The sequence below is a fragment of the Hemiscyllium ocellatum genome (genome assembly GCF_020745735.1).
Source record: "Hemiscyllium ocellatum isolate sHemOce1 chromosome 27 unlocalized genomic scaffold, sHemOce1.pat.X.cur. SUPER_27_unloc_9, whole genome shotgun sequence".
NCBI lineage: Eukaryota > Metazoa > Chordata > Chondrichthyes > Orectolobiformes > Hemiscylliidae > Hemiscyllium > Hemiscyllium ocellatum.
The window spans coordinates 596,634-617,664 of NW_026867518.1; the positions used below are offsets into that span (position 1 = coordinate 596,634).

Below are 21,031 nucleotides of genomic sequence, written 5' to 3' on the forward strand. Positions count from 1 at the left end.
GTACAAGTACAGCACATGCAATATTCCTCATTGCAGCTTCAAGCCGGTTTTGTATTCCCTGTTCTTCCTACGCCTTGGCTCCAGCGCATTCAGTTTCCTTCCCTCATTCCCATCCCCCCGCCCTGATGTCCAAGCTGACCCTCAAAAGATTAGTTTGTCCCTCCATTCTTTTTTGTGGGTTTTGAAAACTTTCCCAATCCTCTAATTATAAGAATTGGCAAGTTATGTTGTAGCTGCACCAGATATTGGTTAGGCCACTTTTGGAATGTTGTGTGCAGTTCTGGTCTCTCTGCTAGAGGAAGGATGTTGTGAAACTTGAAAGCGTTCAGAAACGATTGACAAGGATGTTGTCAGGGTTTGAGTTGAACAGGCTGGGGCTGTTTTCTCTCGAGCGCCAGAAGCTGAGGGGTGACCCTACAAACTTTTACAAAATTAGGAGGGACATGGATAGGGTAAATAGACAAGATCTTTTCCCTGGATAGGTCATAGCTTCAGAGTGAGGGTGAGATTTAAAAGGGGCAACTCATATATTCAGCAGGTGGTGCGTGCAAGGAATGAGCTGCCGGAGGAAGTGGTGATGGCTGGTACAAATACAGCATTTGAAAGGCATCTGGATGGGTATATGAATAGGAAGGGATAGAGAGACATGGGCCATGTGCTGGCAAATGGGACTAGATTGATTTAGGATATCTGGTCGCCATGAACAAGTTGGACTGAAGGGACTGTTTCTATACTGTACATCTGTGATTCTGGCTTGCCACTAATGTTTGTCATGTCTGTATGCTCAGTTTCTCTCTGCTGTTAGTGTAAATGCCATTGTTAGAAACAAAGCTCACTTATAAATCAGCCGGAGACAAAGCCATGGAAACAAGGACAATTTATTGCAAACTTGCAAGTCCAGACACCCTGCTAGCCTGGCAAAGAGTGCAAAGATACCAGTTATGCAATCATTTTTATACACTTTGTGTGTGTTGCATGCTCACATCCCTTTCCCTATTCTTACCCTATCATAATCATTTAGTTCATTTCATTCCCTTATTTGGGACTAACCTTAAGACAATTACTTCACTTGTTTTTTGCTTTCCTTATCTCTGTACCAGGCTGCCCTTGGATGACTGCATTCTTTGTCTTGTTACTATAAGTTTTATTGTAAAAATACCCTTATTTTGTGGTCAGCTACAACGCCCCATAGTTATTTCCTAGCTTAAAACTATATTTTTTTGAACTACTTCTTTAAAAGACCCCATATATTCATTAAAGTCTTAGCCTTAAGTATACTACATACTACAAGAATTCCATGACCGTTTGTATAACGTCCCACCCCTCCCCCATCTACAGAAATTACACTCAACTAGCACTTTCAACAACTACCTTTCTATATCGTCTGCAGCAAACTACATTTCTTATTTTCCACACCATGATGTCTCATTTTGCTCCCCACATCCTGTCAATAAGCACACCTGGAAATGACTCTTTGTCAATCACACAAGCAATTGTCTTTGATACGGCCGGGTCGGTAGACTCTGATCAGCCCAGAAGGATGAGAACTCCTAGACCGCCAAAAGAATCCGCTGACTTTTACAGATTTTGCATAGAGCTTGTGTACATTGTTTATAGTCAGACATGCAACATGATCACATATTAACAACCAATCAGATCCCACAAAGTCCTTGTCCACTTTTGACTGAGTCTATCATAATTTCTTGTAAGCAACCCGTTCTTGGAATTGTATTTGTCTTGTCTGGTGATTAGGGCTAAGCTGTTACTTCTGCAATTAATGGTTAGGTTCACATTGTTGCTTTTGCAGTTGCAATTTTTTTTCACCGGATTTACGTCAGTCTATGGTTTCATATTTGTTCTGAGTCATGAGTATCTGCCTGACTCAGTTCCAACTGAATTAGCCAAGCAGAAGCCGTTTTGTGCAGCTGTTTCAGCCATTTTGTCCTACCTCCCAGATGCCCACACCCTCATTCCTCCCTTTGATCGCACCGTGATCATGGAAAGGGAAGGCTAATCCAAACAAATCTATAATACAATTCCAATTAGGTGATCATCCCTTTCTTATTTCTCAGTTCCACCCAAAAAACTTCCCTGGATGTATTTCCAGGAATATCCTCCCTTAGCACAGCTGTAATGCTATCCCTTATCAAAAATGCCACTCGCCCCTCCTCTTTTGCCTCCCTTTCTATCCCTCCTGTAGCATTTGTATCCTGGAACATTAAGCTGCCAGTCCTGCCCATCCCTGAACCATGTTTCTGTAATTGCTATGATATCCCAGTCCCATGTTCCTAACCATGCCCTGAGTTCATCTGCCTTTCTTGTTAGGCCCCTGGCATTGAAATAAATGCAGTTTAACTTATTAGTCCTACCTTGTCCCTGCCTGCCCTGACTGTGTGACTCATTTCTGTTCTCGACTGTACCCGTCTCAGATCGATCTCTTTTTCCTCGCTATCTCCCTGAGTCCCACCCCCCCCCCCTCAAGCAGTTTAAATCCTCCAAGCAGTTCTAGCAAATTTCCCTGCCAGCATATTAGTCTCCTTTCAACTTAGGTGCAATCTGTCCTCCTTGTGCTGGTCACTTCTACCCCAAAAGAGATTCCAATGATCCAAAAATGTGAATCTTTCTCCCATACACCAGCTCCTCAGCCATGCATTCATCTGCTCTATCCTCCTATTCCTGCCCTCACTAGCTTGTAGCATTGGGAGTAATCCAGATATTACCTCCTTTTTAAATTTCTACCTAACTCTCTGTAATCTCCCTTCAGAGTCTCAACCTTTTCCCTTCAATGTCGTTGGTTCCAATGTGGACAATGACCTCCTGCTGGCCCCCCTCCCCCGTGAGAACATTCTGCACCCTCTCTGAGACATCCTTGATCCTGGCACCAGGGAAACAACACACCAGTCTGCTTTTTCTCTGCTGGCCACAGAAACATCTGTATGTACCTCGGACTACAGAATCCTCTACGTTCTACGTTGTGCTACGTTCCCCTGAGAATCCATCACCCTCTACATTTTCCAAAACCGCATACTTGTTTGAAATGGGTATATCCACAAAAGACTCCAAACAGGTATGCTGTTTTGAAAAATGTAGGGGGTGATGGATTCTCAGGGGAACATAGCAATGCAAGGGGCCTAACAGGGAAGGCAGATGAACTCAGGGCATGGTTAGGAACATGGGACTGGGATATCATATCAATTACGGAATCATCGCTCAGGGATGGGCAGGACTGGCAGCTTAATGTTCCAGGATACAAATGCTATAGGAAGGATAGAAAGGGAGGCAAAAGAGGAGGGGGAGTGGCATTTTTCATAAGAGATAGCATTACAGCTGTGCTAAGGGAGGGTATTCTTGGAAATGTATCCAGGGAAGTTATTTGGGTAGAACTGAGAAATAAGAAAGGGATGATTGCATTATAGACCCCCCTCAATAGTCAGAGGGAAATTGAGAAACAAACTTGTAAGGAGATCTCAGCTATCTGTAAGAATGATGGGGTGGTTTTGGTAGGGGATTTTAACTTTCCAAACATCAACTGGGACTGCCATAGCGTTACAGGTTTAGATGGAGAGGAGAGTGTGTACAAGACAATTTTCTGATTCAGTATGTGGATGTACCTACTAGAGAAGGTGGAAAACTTGACCTACTCTTGGGAAATAAGACAGGGCAGATGACTGAGGTGTCAGTGGGGGAGCATTTTGGGGCCAGTGACCATAATTCTATTCGTTTTAAAATAGTGATGGAAAAGAATAGACCAGATCTAAAAGTTGAAGTTCTAAATTGGAGAAAGGCCAATTTTGACGGTATTAGGCAACAACTTTCAAAAGCTGATCGGAGGCAGATGTTCACAGGTAAAGGGACAGCTGGATAATGGGAAGCCTTCAGAAATGAGATAACAAGAATCCAGAGCAAGTATATTCCTGTCAGGGTGAAAGGGAAAGCTGGTAACTATAGGGAATGCTAGATGACTAAAGAAATTGAGGGTTTGGTTAAGAAAAAGAAGGAAGCATATGTCAGGTACAGACAGGATAGATCGAGTGAATCCTTAGAAAAGTATAAATAAAGTAGGAGTATACTTAAGAGGGAAATCAGGAGGGCAAAACGGGGACATGAGAGCGCTTTGGCAAATAGAATTAAAGAGAATCCTAAGGGGTTTTACAAATATATTAAGGACAAAAGGGTAACTAGAGAGAAAATAGGGCTCCTCAAAGATCAGCAAGGCGGCCTTTGTGTGGAGCCACAGAAAATGGGGGGATACTAAATGAATATTTTGGATCAGTATTTACTGTGGAAAAGGATAAAAAAGATATAGACTAGGGAAATAGATGATGACATCTTGGAAAAATGTCCAGATTACAGAGGAGGAAATGCTGTATGTCTTGAAATGGTGAAAGGTGGATAAATCCTCAGGATCTGATCAGGTGTACCCGAGAACTCTTTGGGAAGGTAGAGAAGTGATTGCTGGGCCTCTTGCTGAGATAATTGTATCATCGATAGTCACAGGTGAGGTGCTGGAAGAGTGGAGGTTGGCAAACATGGTGCCACTGTTTAAGAATGGTAGTAAGAACAAACCAGGGAACTATAGACCTGTGAGCCTGAGCTCGGTGGTGGGCAAGTTGTTGGAGGGAATCCTGAGGGACAGGATGTACATGTATTTGGAAAGTCAAGGACCGATTCGGGATAGTCAACATGGCTTTGTGCTTGGGAAATCATGTCTCACAAACTTGATTTAGTATTTTGAAGAAGTAACAAAGAAAATTGAGGACAGAGCAGTAGATGTGATCGAGATGGACTTCAGCAAGGTGTTCGACATGGGAAACTGTTTAGCAAGGTTAGCTCTCATGGAATACAGGGAGAACTAGCCAGTTGGATACAGAACTGGCTCAAAGGTAGAAGACAGAGGGTGGTGGTGGAGGGTTGTTTTTCAGACTGGAGGCTTGTGACCAGTGGAGTGCCACAAGGATTTGTGCTGGGCCCTCTACTTTTTGTCATTTACATAAATGATTTGGATGCGAGCATAAGAGGTACACTTAGTAAGTTTACAGATGACACCAAAATTGGAGATGTAGTGAACAGCGAAGAGGGTTACCTCAGATTACAACAGGATCTTGACCAGATGGGCCAATAGGCTGAGAAGTGGCAGATGGAGGTTAATTCAGATAAATGCGAGGTGCTGCATTTTGGGGAAGCAAATCTTAGCAGGGCTTATACACTTAATGATAAGGTCCTAGGGAGTGTTGCTGAACAAAGAGACCTTGGAGTGCAGGTTCATAGCTCCTTGAAAGTGGAGTCGCGGGTAGATAGGATAGTTTGGATGTTTTCCTTTATTGGTCAGAGTATTGAGTACAGGAGTTGGGAGGGCATGTTGCGGCTGTACAGGACATTGGTTAGGCCACTGTTGGAATATTGCATGCAATTCTGGTCTCCTTCCTATCAGAAGAATATTGTGAAACTTGAAAGGGTTCAGAAAAGATTGACAAGGATGTTGCCAGGGTTGGAGGATCTGAGCTACAGGGAGAGGCTGAACAGACTGAGGCTGTTTTCCCTGGAGCGTCGGAGGCTGAGGGGTGACCTTATAGAGGTTTACAAAATTATGAAGGGCATGGATAGGATAAATAGGCAAAGTCTTTTCCCTGGGGAGTCCAGAATTAGAGGGCAGAGGTTTAGGGTGAGAGGGGAAAGATATAAAATAAACCTAAGGGACAGCTTTTTTCACGCAGAGGGTAGTACGTATATGGAATGAACTGCCAGAGGATGTGGTGAAGGCTGGTGCAATTGCAACATTTAAGAGGCATTTGGATGGGTATGTGAATAGGAAGAGTTTGGAGGGATATGGGCCAGCTGCTGGCAGGTGGGACTAGATTGGGTTGGGATATCTGGTCAGCATGGACGGGTTGGACCGAAGGGTCGCTTTCCATGCTATACGTCTCTATGACTCTAAATGCCCTTCAAGGTGGACCAGCCTTCAACATCTGGTCATATTTATCATTGCCATCAATAAGTGGGTGAGCCATGGCATTGCAAACAGAGCATCTTCTGGGGCAAATCTATATCACTAAGGGTCCTCATAAGCCTAGCAAATAAATACCGACCAATACCAACAAACAGAAGAAAATTATTCTGACATACGTAGCTAAATTGATAAGCCAATTGTACCAAAACCCCGATCCCTATTTTCCCCAACTGGTACTTTCAAGGAGCACCTGGGTCTCATGTATCTTAGTAATATTGCCAGTGCAATCAGGAATGCCCATAATGCATTTATCTTGGACAGTGGTGCAGACCTCACCTTCCTGGGCGAGTGTATAGTCTAAAGCATACCGATTCTGCATAGAGTAAAGACGCAGCTTTGATAATCCCAGTTTGTTCTGTTCCAGAGCCTCTTTAGTCTTATTCCCTAGAATAGTCGGACTGTAATAGAGGAATTGTAGTTCTTTTGACTTATCACCCCTGCCGATCCTTCCAGCCCCCGGGTACTCGGTGGGTGGGGAGGAGGTGGAGAAGGGGTGTTTGATCTTGATCTTGAGCTATTTAAGAAGCAGCGACATTTTCTCTGCCTTTTTGCTGAGAGGATCTGAAGCTGCAACAAAGTTGGATCGCAATAAAGGTTAACTGTACTTACTGCTGGGCTCAGACTCTCATTGAAAACTTTGAACCACAAAGCTTTTTATTTTGAAGCTGTTAATTTCTTTCTGCCTCCTGCACTAAGTTTCCAATGTTGTGTATCAGATGTAATTTTTTCAGGAGTGCAGAGTTTGTCGTTTCATTGGCATTGTAAAGTTTACTGGTAGCACCGGGAGGTGTGTGCTGTGTTCAGTAGAAATAATGTGGAGGAGCCGGTGTTGGACTCGGGTGGGTAAACTTAAAAATCATACAATATAACGTTATAGTCCAACAGGTTTATTTGAAAGTACTAGCTTTCAGAGCTCTGCTCCTTCATCAGGTGGTTGTGGAGAATAGGATCATGATCATAATTTATATCCAAAGGAGTCCAGTGTCACAGATGTAATACATTAAACAATTCTAGATTTAAATCTTTTAGAATGGATTTCTGCTCTTTGGTTTGTTAATCCCAGAACGTGTTTTAAATAGCATTCTCAAGAATGTAATTTAAATGAAGAGCTTTTCTAACAAAAAATGTCAAGTCTGACATGACATTGGGGCCCAGACAGAATTCACAACTATTGTTAGAAATGTTCTGCATTGAAATGAAATGTACCACCACCACCCACGGCGACCTGTGCATTCTCGCCTGCCACCCACTGTGCCCCCAGTCCACTGCCCTCCATGAACCACAGCATTGTGTCCATTCCATCTCTTCCCCCCAACACCACCTCCATTCTCTCTGTCATGCCACCCTCTGCACCCTTGTCCATTTTCTCTCTCTTGTCCCCCTCCCTCAGCCCACCCTGTCCATTATCTTTCCCTGCTGTGCGCCCTCCCCCAGCCCTCTTTGATCGCTGTGTATCAAGCTGATGAAGAGAGAGAGAATGGATGCTGACAAGTTGACCTGGAAGACAGGAGGGGCCACAAATAGGTTATATTTAAAATTGAGAACAGGTAAAATTATACACTCAGAAACATCATTAAAGTCTGAAAGCAAGGTCAATTTTTTAAGAGCTGCTGGAATCTTTCTGAAACTTGCACTGAAGTATGTGCACTTAGGCCACAGCACAGGACAGGCTGGAAGTCTTGTGATATTGGTTCTGACGATGCAGAAATAGAGTAATAGCGTTGTACAGCATGGAAACAAACCCTTCAGTCCATGCCAACCAGATATCCTAAATTAACCTAGTGACCCATTTGCCAGAAATTGACACATGTCCCTCTTAAACCTTTCCTATTCATATCCCCTTCGAGATGCCTTTTAAATGTTGTAATTGTACCAGCCTCCTCCACGTCCTCTGGCAGCTTATTCCATACACGCACCATCCTCTGCTTGATAAGGTTCCCCCAACCCCCACCTTCCCTCTCTCTCCCTCCCAGGATAAAGAGTTGCCCAGAGGGAGGAGGTTTCACTCTGAAACTCAGAAGACCATTTCCACACAGTGACATCAACAATGGAGCAAGAGGTTGGGGCGATGTGTCTGGGTAATATGCTGGGGAAGGGGCAGGGCCAAGCTGAAGGCGGGCCCCCACACTGCACCTGCTGCACATGGCCGGCCGGATGGCCCGCACTGCCTTGCAGAGTTTGCAAAAATCCCTTCCCTTCAGAGAATCCTCACATTGTGGAAGCAGGTCACTCTGCCCAACGGGTCCACACTGACTCACCAAAGGGTAACTCTCAGACACCCGTTCCCCTATCCCGATTGCTTGGCATTTACCCCCAACTAATACACCCAATCGGGCAGTATGGGTAATTTAGCGCAGCCAATCCACTCTGCACTTCCCCGGGTACTATGAGTAATTTAACATGGTCAATGCACCCTCACCTGGACTAAGTTTAAAAAGTATACAACACCGGGTTAGAGTTCAGGTTTATTTGGAGCGCTGCTCCTTCATCAGATGTTGTGGAGAATAAGGTCATCAGGCACAGAAATTATGGAAAAACATTATGGAGTCCTGCCACTGAAATGATATCTTGACAAACCTGGATTGTTGAGTCTTTCATCTTTTAGAATGGGTTACAGGTATCATTAATCTAAATCTCAGAACTTCCTGTAAGGCACCTTCAACAAAACATAAGGCTTTATAACAAAATGTGACATCTTAGCTCAGACAATTCAATGAAAGAGTGAGCTCAGAGCCTGTGTGTATCCCAATCTTGAGTCAGACTGGTTCTATTTCCAAAATGCCAGAAGTTTCTCCTTGCCTCCATTCTGAAAGGTCTTCCCTTTACTCTAAGGCTGTGCCCACTAGTTCTAGTTTCTCCAGTCAATGGAAATTTTTTCCCAACTTCCACTCTTTCCAGGCTGTTCAGTATTCATAACGTTTCAGTTAGAACCCTCCTGCTTGTGGGCCTATTAACCAGTGTCAACGACATCCTTCAGGATGAGTTACAGCAGGGATTAGGTTCAGCAAACTGAGAATGGAGGGAGTGTGTGTGGGATAGAGATTTTCAATTTCTAAAGAATAAGCAAGGAAAGAGAGTTCACTATAAATTAGAACTGATCAGATGGGCTGATTGGCCAAAGTGTGGTAGATGGAGAGAAATGTGGTTTGCATTTTGGTCAAGCAATCCAGGCAGGACTGACACAGTTAAGGGGATGTTGCAGAACAAAGAGACCTTGGAGTGCAGGTTCATAGTTCCTTGAAAGTGGAGTCACCTGTAGACAGAATAGTGAAGGAGGCAATTGGTATGCTCTCCTTTATTGGTCAGTGCATTGAGTATAGGAGTTGGGAGGTAATGTGGCTGTGTAGGACATTGATTAGTCCACGTTTGGAAGACTGCATTCATTTCTGGTCACCCTTTTACAGGGAAAATGTTGCGAAACTTTGAAAGGTGTCGGAAAAGAGTTACAAGGCTGCTGTCAGAGTTGGAGGGTTTGAGTGGCAGGGAGAGGCTCAAATGGCTGGGGATATTTTCCCGACAGCATTGAAGGCTGAGGGGTGACCTTATAGACGTTCATAAGGGGTAAGGATAGGGTGAATATCCAAGGTCTTTTCCCCAATGTAGGAGAGTCCAAAACTAGAAGGCATATGTTTGAGGTGAGTGGGAATTTTTAAAGGCATCTGGATGGGTACATGAATAGAGGGATATGGTTTAGAGGGATATGGGCCACATGCAGGTAAATTGGACTAGATTAATTTAGGATATCTGTTTGGCCGAACAAGTTGGACCAAAGAGTCTGTTTCCGTGTTGTATGACTCAAATCTTCTTTGGTGAAAGCAGAAGTGTGATTGTGAAGGCTAGAGTTTCAGAGCAGCTTTCAAAGATGTTTGGCCCTTAATTGGAGCAGAAAACGTTACAATGAAAACTTGCATTTGTGAGACAGCAACTGACAGCATCCGAGATTTTGGTGGAAAGTGGCAATTCATTGCACTGTGGGGATGAAGCTCTACCCTACCCAGTCATTTTTGCTGGTGAATGAAACAGATCTCAAGATTAGGAGTAGATTTAGGACAGAGATGAGGAGGAACCGTTTTTGCTGGAGTTTAGTGAATCTGTGGAATTCTCTGTCCAAGGAAGCAGTAGAGGCAGCTTCGTTAAGTATGTTCAAGACATAGTTGGATGGGTTTTTGCAATGGTAGGGGAATTAAGGGTAGCTGGGACAATGCAGGGAGGGGAGGATCTGAGACAATGGATAGATCAGCCATGATTTTAATGAATGGCGGAGCGGGCTGGATATGAAACTACAGCCCTGCATTTCCCACGGCTATGCCACCTAACCTCGACATTATAGGCAATTTAGCATGAACAATCCAAATCAAGGCCAGTGAGCAGTGTATTGATGTGGGAAATGAATTTCAAAGAACAATAGAAAAGGACAAGGAGAGTAAATATTCCAGCAATCAAAACTGGACTCCGAAGATCACAAAAATTGAAACCAGAAACAGTATCTATCTGTATTGTCACCAAAAATGAATTAATTGATTGCACGCATTGAAGAGAATAATTATGATCCGAGACTCCTAACAGAGACATGGCTTCAGGATGACCAGGATTGGATCCTGAATATCGAGGGTTCGGTCAAATGGGAAGCGAGGTAAAGGTAGAGGGTTGGTGCTGCTAATGAAAGCGCTGATCACAGGGTAGTTTGGTGTCAGCTCAGATTTCAGGTCCTGATTTCTCGGTCCTGTGTTGATCTCCCTGTTCCCACAGCGTAAGATGTCGGTCTGTTCTCAGCTTTGCTGGATTTCTGCTGAAGCTTTGACCCTCTTTTTTTCACCTTCTGGAACAATAAAGCATTCAGCCAATCAAGTCCCAATCCACAATCTCCCAGCCTGTCAACCATCCAGACACACAGTGTAATCATAGCAGGGAATCACACAAGAAAAATGAAACCAAATTTGAAGCAAATAGGTGCTCGTGTTTAATGTTTGTTCATTCGGACGTAAAGGAGAAATGGGGGTCTCCCAGGATTCTGGGACTGTCCTACTTGAGGAAATCTCTCTCTCTTACATCTAACTGAGAACCCAGCTATGATTTACAACAATATTTACACCAACAGAAGTAAGACATCTGTTCTCAAATAGACAGAGATAAGCAGGATGGAAATAGACATTCCCCTCTCATGCGCGCGCCCACACAAGTCCACAGGAGTGAATGTATATTTGCAGAATTACATTTGCAGAGCTGAACAGAAATGTCACTTTATCAAAATTTAAGTTTTATGGAGAAGGTGCCTTCCAGGAAGACTGGGATTTGCATATTAATGATACCTGCAACCCATTTGAAAAGATGAAAGACTTAACAATCCAGGTTTGTTCAATGTATTATTTCAGTGGCAGGTCACTGTCATGTTTTTCTATAAATTCTGTGTCTTATCTTATTCTCCACAACCAACTGATGAAGGAACAGCGCTCCAAAAGCTAGAGTTTCCAAATAAACCTGATGGACTATAATGTGGTGTTGTGATTTTTAACTTTGTCCAAGTTAGGTTGCTAAATTATCCATAGTGCCCAGGGATGTGCAGGTTAGGTGTGATAGTCAGGGAGTAGAGCAACAGGTCTAGGGGAATGGTGTGGGTGGGTTCCCCTTCGAGGATTGGTTTGGATTTGTTGGGCCGAGTGGCCTGCTTCCATGCTGTGGGGATTCCGTGAAGGGAAGGGATTCCTGCAAACTGTGCACCTTGCCCCGCCCCTTTTGTTTCGTCCCCCCACCCCCACCCTCGACCTATTGATGGCGTCACAACGTGGAAGTGGCCCTGTCAGTTTGAGTGAAACTCCCTCTCTTTGGGCAACTCTTCATCCTGGGAGGGGGAGAGGGGGGAAATCTATTCACTTGTGGCAATTGGAGTGAATCCGGGGAGGGAGCAGATGCTGCAAACTCAGGTATTTGTCTTAATTACCCGGGTGAGGTGGGACAGAAGGATGGGCAGGGGTTGTTTTCCCCATTGCTCCAGAGCCTGAGAGGTGACATTATAGACTTTTATAAAATCATGAGCATGGATAGGATAAATAGACAAGGTCTTTCCCTTGGGATGGGGAGTCCTGAACTGGAGGGTCATAGGTTCAGGGTGAGGGCAGTGGGGGAAATGTAAAAGGGGCAACGTTTTCATGAAGAGGGTGATGTGTTCATGGAATGAGCTGCCAGAGGAAGTGGTGGGGGCTGGTACAATTCCTACAGTTAAAAGGCATCTGGATGGGCGGATGATTACAAAGGGTTCAGATGGAGAGGGGCCAAGTGGTGGCAAATGCGACTGGAGTCATAGAGATGTACAGCATGGAAACAGACCCTGCGATCCAACTCGTCCTTGCTGACAAGATAGCCAACCCAATTTAGTCCCAGCTGCCAGCACCCAGCCCATATAGGGGCCAAGTGATGGCAAATGTGACTAGATTAATTTAGGAAATCTGGGCAGGTTGGGCCAAAGAGTCTGTTTCTGTGCTGTGTGACTCTAATTGTCTTCAGTGAAAGCAGAAGTGTGGTTGTGAAGGCTGGACTTTCAGAGCATGTTTTGCCCTGACTGGGAAGCAGCAGAGTTTGACTGAAGTGTATTAGTGTTAATGCCTTGACATCTCATTTTGCTCCCACCTTCTCGGGTCGTTAACTATTTTGTCATTGCAGGTTCACCCTGAATTGATACTTTTTTTTTGCTTCCTAAAATCAGACCTGCTCACTCTCAGCAGTATCCCAGTGTTGTGAAAGATATTAACTTTCAGGTGGAGGTATCCAAAATTCAGAGAGATGTCAGTCTTTCTGTTTTTGCTCATCTGCCCCTGTAAGACCCTGAATCAGCAACTTCAGGGGAATTAGATCAGAGTGAGAAAGAAGGGGAGTGAAAGTGGGATGGTGCTTTCAATTTTGTGGAATAACAAAAGACAAGAATATTCCATAGAAAGTAGAATTGCTTGTACAGAATTTCTACCCTGCACTGACAGTGATGACCTTTGTAATCTCTTTTTAACAGTGTATTTGAAGATAGAAGATTCAAAATCGACGCATGAAGTCCTGATGCCCAAAACGTTGACTCTCCTGCTCTTCGGATGCTGCCTGACCTGCGCTTTTCCAGTACCACACATTTTGACACTGACCCTCCAGCGTCTGCAGTCCTCACTTTGACGTCAATGTCTGACAGTCACTCAATCCAGCGGGACCGGAAACAATTTTTAACCGTGAGTCTGTGAGAAGGTGCAAAGCGTTTTGGTTCCTGGATGAGAGACCCTACTGATGCAGCACATCGAGTGTGGGGCGTGTAGCAGCAGGAATTGATGGCCGGGAGGGACTGGAAAGGTATTCTGTGCAGCTGAAGCTTCGACCATGGAGAAACCCGAGGAATCCTGCCCCGTGGAGAAACAGTGGAAGTGCAGTGATGGTGGGAATGGCTTCTGTTTCCCGTCTGCCATGCAGATTCATCGGCGCATCCACACAAGGGAGAGACCATTCTCCTGCCCAGAGTGCGGGAAGGGCTTTGCCCACACCTCCGCCCTGATGAGGCACCAGCGGGCTCACACCGGGGAGAGGCCATTCCCCTGCCCCGAGTGCGAGAAGGCCTTCAGCAATTGCTCCGACCTACTGACCCACCGGCGGGTCCACACGGGGGAGAGGCCCTTCAGCTGCCCCGAGTGTGGGAAGGCCTTCAACACTTCCTCCAACCTGCTGAGGCACCGGCAGGTCCACACTAGGGAGAGGCCCTTCAGCTGCCCTGAGTGCGGGAAGGCCTTCAGCGATTCCTACCACCTGCTGAGGCACCAGCAGGTCCACACAGGGGAGAGGCCCTTCAGTTGCCCCGACTGTGGGAAGGCCTTCAGTAATTCCTCCACCCTGCTGAAGCACCGGCGGGTCCACACCAAGGAGAGACCATTCCCCTGCCCTGAGTGCGGGAAGGCCTTCAGCGATTCCTCCCACCTGCTGACCCACCAGCAGATTCACACGGGGGAGAGGCCGTTCTCCTGCCTCGAGTGTGGGAAGAGATTTACCCAGGCCTCCAACCTGCTGACCCACCGGCGGGTCCACACGAGGGAGAGGCCGTTCAGTTGCCCCCTGTGCAGAAAGGATTTCACCCGCTCCTCCCACCTCCGGAGGCACCAGAGAGTTCACATACCGTCGCAGGGGGATTGAAGGAGCGACGGCCGAGTGCCATTATCGACTGGACCATCAACCCAGTTCCAGGGACTCCCGGATTTGAATCCCACTGCGGCAGATGGCGCTATACAGGGTCTGGGTTGAAATTGCTGAGTGAGGCAATACTTCCTCCAGGTTAAGGCTGTACCAAGGATCCAATTACAAAGGGACAACTCAGTGGTGACCAATAGTAAAGAAAGTGGTGGGAGGGGAAGAGTGTGCGCTTTGACTTTGAGCTGTTTAAAAAGCTACTTTTTCTCTGCCTTTTTGCTGAGGGGATCTGAAGCTGTAACAAAGTTGGGTTGCAATAAAGGTTACCTGAACTTGCTGCTGGGTTCAGACTCTCATTGAAAGCTTTGAGCGCCAAGGGGGTTTTTGTTTTAAAGCTGCTCATTTCTTTCAGCCTCCTGCACTAAGCTTCCAAAGTCGCGTATCAGATGGAGTCATGAATGAGCAGCCAGTATCATGAGAAATTGTCAATTTTTCAGGAGTGCAGAGTGTGTCATTTCATCGGCGTTGTAAAGTTTCCTGGCAGCATCAGGAGGTGTGGGCAGTGTTCGCAAGAAATTATGTGGAGGAGCCAATGTTGGACTGGGCTGGATAAAGTTAAAACTCTCACAACACCAGGTTATAGTCCAACAGGTTTTTTTGGAAGTATGAGCTTTTGGAGCACTGCTCCTTCATCGGGTAACTGTGGAGCAGGATCATAAGACACAGATTTTATAGCAAAAGATCACAGGGTCATGCAACTGAAATGACATATTGAACAAACCAAGATTGCTGTTAAGTCTTTCACCTTTTAGAATGAGTTGCAGGTTTCAGTTCATTAATCTGTGAATCCCAGAACTACTATTAATTCACATTGTCGAGATGACTTTAGGTTTTTTTTAAAAAAAGTGACATCTCAGCCCAGGCAATGCATTAAAAGTGTGAGATTCGAGTCTGTCAGTATCCCAGTCTTGGAACTAGAACCAGTCTGATTCAAAGTATTTACAAGGGATTTATAAAATATTACACGGATTGATTGCCTGCAGTTTGTGCACTTTTTGAGCAAAGTAGAAATATCTGCAACCCATTCTGAAAGTTGAAAGGCTTAACAATCCAGGTTTGTTCAATATATCACTTCAGTGGCAGGACACTGCAATGTTTTTCTATAAATTCTGTGCCTTATTCTACACAACCACCTGATGAAGGAGCAGCACTCCAAATGCTGTTCCTTCCAAATAAACCTGTTGAACGATAACCCGGGTTTGTGTGATTTTTAACTTTGTCCAGTTTAGGGTGGATTGACCATCTAAAGTAACCATAGTGCCCAAGGAGGTGCAGGTTTGTGTGGATTGGCTGTGCTAAATTAGTGTTCAGGGATGTGCGGGTATGGTGAATTGGCAAGGCTGAGTTAGCCATCGTGAAGGTCTTGACCTCTCAAGGGGCCTTTTGGTCTGAGATCGCTCAAAAGAATCAATGAAATGCAGTCTGTACAAAGCAAGGTTATCAGTTTAATAAGGCATCTTGACGCAGTTCTGTCCAGCAACGCAATGATTAAAGCTTCTGTGTTCCATTGCGATGTGTGATTACATTAGAAAATTACACATTATTTATTTGTGTTTTTTTATGAGAGACAGTACAGTCTTATTACATTTGATTAGTCTTTTGTAATTAAGATAACATGATTTACAGCAGGTTAATCCAATGATATTTCCTGGGAAAGGGATCTTAATTACATGAACTGCTACCATGGCATGATAATTTAAGGTTAGTTCAAATGGTCAATTAATGTGTCAGTATTCATTTTAAGAAAAGTCCATTGTCCTCTTATCTTTGGATTTTAGCTTAATTCTGCAAAACAGCAGGACAAGTTCAGAGTTCAATCATTATTCTCAGCCATTTTGTTGTATTATTTTAAATTGAAAAGCCATTTTGTGTTTAGTAAAAATCTACATATACTTGTTGCGTCTGACAATAACCTAAATTCAAATTTTAGATCCTCACCTGAAGCATCAGAGTCTGAGGGGTGACCTTACAGATCTTTGTAAGAGGCATGGATATGGTGAAAACCCAAGATCTTTTCCCCAGAATAAGGGAGTCCAAAGCTCGAGGCCATACGTTTGAGGTGAGAGGGGAATGATTTCAAAGGGATCTGAGGGGCAACTTCACGCAGAGAGTGGTGCATGTATGGAATGAGCTGCCAGAGGGAGTGATTGTGGCTGGTACAATTACAACATTTAAAAAGCATCTGGATGGGGATATGAATAGGAAGGGTTCAGAGGGATATGGGCTACATGCAGACAAATGAGACTAGATTATTTTAGGATATCTGATTGGACGAATTGGACCAAAGGATCTGTTTCCGTGCTATATGACACAAACACAAATTGTCTTTGGAGAAAGCAGAAGTGTGGTTGTGAAGACTGGACTTTCAGAGCAGCTTTCAAAGATGTTTTTCCCTGACTGGGAACAGAAGAAGTTACAATGAAATCTTGCATTTGTGAGACAACAACTGAGTGAGTGAGTACATCTGGGATTTTGGTGGAAAGTGGGGATTCATTGCACTGTGGGGATGAAGCCGTGCCCTATCCAGTCATTTCTGCTGGTGAACCTGCTGGTGTGTCTGCAGGCTGCACAGCCAACTGAACCCCTTCCTTCATACTGAGCAGGAGAATGGCGTCTCCCCAGTGAGAATACATCCGTGGGTGTCTAGCCCCAATGGGGAAGGGAACCCTTTCCCACAGTCCCCACATTTCCATGGTTTCCCCATGAGGGGAGCATTCTTTGTGTCGTGCTGGGTTTGAAATTAAAAACAGAATGGATACATAGTCTCTCCCCACTGTGAGGGGTGAGATTTTGATCCCCCAAGCTGAGTAAATTGTTTGACGCATTTTTCACAGACAGCGTACTGAATCTCCCTCACTCGGGTGTCTCAGTATTATTCCTGCCATACCAGTGTTCAAAATCTCTCACACAGACAAAAGCAAACATTTCTTATTGAATTGAATGGCTGCTGATATTCAAGCCCCATTGACTCAAGTGCCTCTGTCAGAAGATGTATCATTTGTTTTCAGATTTCTTTCTGCATGCCTTCCTGCAAAAAAAGTCACAAATTGAGTGATCACTGTCAGTACTGTTAAATGAACATAACAATTCCTGTAGATTGTTCGATGAGTGCTGACCATATATTATGCAGGACACAGAAAACCCTCATGCAACAAGATAGCCTTAAGTGTGTATGGAGGAAAACTTAATTTAGATCGCAATAACCTGGAACAAGCTGTCGACGAAGGTGCTGGAAATGGAGCTGAATCAAGAATATGATAATGAAATGTCAAGGCTGCTTGGGAAAAGAGCCCGTGAAGTTACTGAATGATTTCCTGCTGTCCTAGTAAATAAAAAAGACAAGAAATATAGAACATAACTCTATTACTGCATGAGAAGGTGTAAAATCATAGCCACAAAGTTTTTATGGCAGCCAACAATATCAGATATACACCATATGAAGCAACATATATCTACATTTGAAATAAATGTGCCAATCCCTTAAATACTGCTCTGTTCCATGAGAAACTACCCTTATAATTCTGAACATGAGGTAAGAAGCAAACCTTTTCCAGGGTACAAACTCTATACGTGCCAAACTGAGGGAATACACAAGGAAAATACCTTTGAGAGGGACAGAGAGCATCTGAGTACCCTTGGAGAGCCTGCTCCCTCCATGCAGTTGCTACAAGTGAACAGTCTCCACTCGACCCCCTCCCCTCGCACCCGCCGCCTCTCTTTCCCCTCCCAGCATGAGGAATGGAAAGGGGGAGACAGTGCTTTGCTCCCAGATGTTACCCAGATGGAGGGAGTTTCACTCTGAAATTGACAGGGCTACCTCCACATTGTGACATCCGCAATGGGGTGGGGGCACGCACTGCGCCTGCGCTGCCCTGCAGCTGAGGAGGGGAGGACACTTTGCAAACTCTTTTCGCTCTCCTCCACCTCAATGCGGTTTGAGTTCCAGCAATTTTAGCTTTACACTCTCAGAAGACGCCCACCTCTGTGAATCCAACACTTTACTCCCTCCTCCACTCCATGGAAATACCGATTTGAGAGACTCCAGATTTCCTAAAATATCTGCTATAGGGGGTTTGGTAGAAGCTGTTTATTTTAATGAACCATTTCATCCTTGCCATTCAAATACTAATTTTACAGAGAGGGTGGTTGATCTGTGGAATGAACCTCCTCAGGAAGCGGTGGATGCGGGTGCAATAAAAATACATTTATTTTGGTACATGAATAGGAAAGGTTTGGAGGGATACAGGCCAACAGCAGGCAGGAGAGACTGATTTAGTTTGGGATTATGGTTGGCATGGACTGGTTGGACCAAAGGTCCATGATCATGCTGTATGGCTCGATGGTAAGTTCATAGTTCCTTGAAAGGGGAGTCGCACATAGTCACGATAGTGAAGAAGGTGTTTGATATGCCTGCCTTTCTTGGTCAGTGCACGACTGCAGGAGTCGGGAGGTCATGTTGCGACTGTAGAAGACATTGGTTAGGCCACGTTTGGAGTATTGCATGCAATTCTGGTACCAGTGATCCCACCCTGACACACCATAAACCAGAGATAGTGACTGAAATTGACTCTGATACAAAATCAAATCATTAAATCGCTGCGGTGCAGAAATAAGCCATTTGGCCCATTGAATGCATTCGGTATAGGAGTTGGGAGGTCATGTTGTAGCTGTACAGGACATTGGTTCGGCCACTTTTGGATTATTGCATTCGATTCTGGTCTCCCTACGACAGGATAGGAATGATGTTGTGAAACTTGAAAGTGTGCAGAAAAGATTGATAAGGATGTCGCCAGGGTTGGAGGGTTTGTGGTATAAGGAGAGCCTGAATAGGATGGGGAGTGTCCCTGGAGTGTCGGAGGCTGAGGGGTGATCTTATGGACATTTATAAAATTGAGGGGCATGTTTAGGGTAAATAGGCTAGAGGAAGTGGTGGAGGCTGGTACAATTACAACATTTTAAAAGGCATCTGGATGGGTGTGTGAATAGGAAAGGTTTGGTGGGATATGGGCCAAATGCTGGCAAATGGGATACTAGATTTATATAGGACATCTTGTCAGCATAGATGTGTTGGATCAAAAAGTCTATTTCCGTGCTGTATATCTCTATGTCTATTTGATAACAAATGTTTTATTTCTGTTGATGTAAATATTTTTAGGGAGAGAGAATTCCTCAAGTAGGGGATGATAATAATCCTGGGAGACCCCTAATTCTGTTCTACTATCTAATTAACATACTTTAAGCACCAAATGTGCATTTATGTCTAATTTTGTCTCATGTTTCTTGTTTTATTCCCTGCTCCGATTACTCTCTCAGTCTGGATGGTTATCAGACTGAGAATATTGTGGATTGGGCCTTGATCGACTGAATGTTTTATTGCTCTGGAAGGTGTAAAAGGGGCTCAAAGTTTCATTAGAAAGCCAGCTGAGCCAAGAACAGACAACATCTTACTCTGTGGCAACAGGGAGAAGAGGACAGAGAAATCAGGACCTGAAAGCCGAGCTGACACCAGAGTACCATGTTATTAGTGCTTTGATTAGCAGTGCCAAACCTCTATCTTCACCTCGCTTCCTATTCAACTTGAATGTCACGTATCCCATCAATATTCAGATCAAATCCTTGTCATCCTGAAGCCATGTCCCTGTAAGGAGTCTCAGATCATAATTATTCTCTTCAATGTGTGCAGTCAATTCGTTCAGTTTTGTTACATTGCAGCACACATTGCAGCCATACGGTCTTCAGTTTCAATTTCTGTGTTCTGTAGAATCCAGTTTTGATTAATTAGATTAGATTCCCTACAGTGTGGAAACAGGCCTTTCGGCCCAACAAGTCCACACTGACACCCCGAAGAGTAACCCACCCAGACCCATTTCTTTCTGATTAATGAACCTCACACTATGGACAATTTAGCATGGTCATTTGACCTGACCTGCACATCTTTGGACTGGGACATTTACTTTCCGTGTCCCTTTCTATCATTCTCTGATGTTCAATTTCCACATCACTACATTGCTCACCTGCCTTGATTCGGATTGGCCATGAAAAATGCATGTTTATACATTCGCAGTAATAGAAGCAGGAGTAGGCCATTTGGTCCATCGAGCTACTCCACCATTCATTAAGATCATGGCTCATCTATCCATCGTCTCAGCTCCTCTTACCTGCATTATCCTGACTATCCTAAATTCACCTACTATACAAAATCCCATCGAACTAAGTCTTGAATATGGCTGCTTCTACTGCTTCCTTGGACAGAGACTTCCATAGATTCACCACTCTCCGGGAAAAGCAGTTCCTTCTCCTCTGTCTTAAACCTACTCCCTAATCTTGTGACCTAGTCTCACTCACAGGCAGAAACGACTAGATAGCGTGGGTCTGGGTGGCATGCTCGTTGGATGGGTCAGTGTGGACTTGATGCGATGAATGGCCTGCTTCCACGCTGTTGAAGTGATTGAAGTAAAGTGTGCTGAGCAGGGAGCCTAGTGAAGGGTTAGGTGAGTTTTTGTTTTAAACTGCTCATTTCTTTCAGCCTCCAACATTGTATTTCCAATGCTGTCCATCAGTGGGAGCGGTGAATCAGTAACTGGTATCGTTAGAAGCCTTACGATTTTCAGTACTGCAGGTATTGCATTGTCTCAACAGCATTGTAAAGGTTACTGGCAGCAGTGGGAGGTGTGGGCTGTGTTCACTAGAAATGATTAAGCAGTTAGATAACACACGTACAAGAGGGCAGGGTGGGACTTGACTTTCGATTTGCAGAAGGTGGGAGTTTCTGGTGCTGCGGTCCATGGCAAACACAACTGCGGTAAATCATAGAATCAC

At 44.6% G+C, this 21,031-nt stretch overlaps 1 pseudogene; it reads left to right on the top strand.

Moving 5' to 3' along the window:
- Nucleotides 1-14,514, top strand: part of LOC132808678 (zinc finger protein 850-like) — a 73,489-nt pseudogene extending 58,975 nt beyond the window's left edge.
- Nucleotides 14,515-21,031: the final 6,517 nt, after the last annotated feature.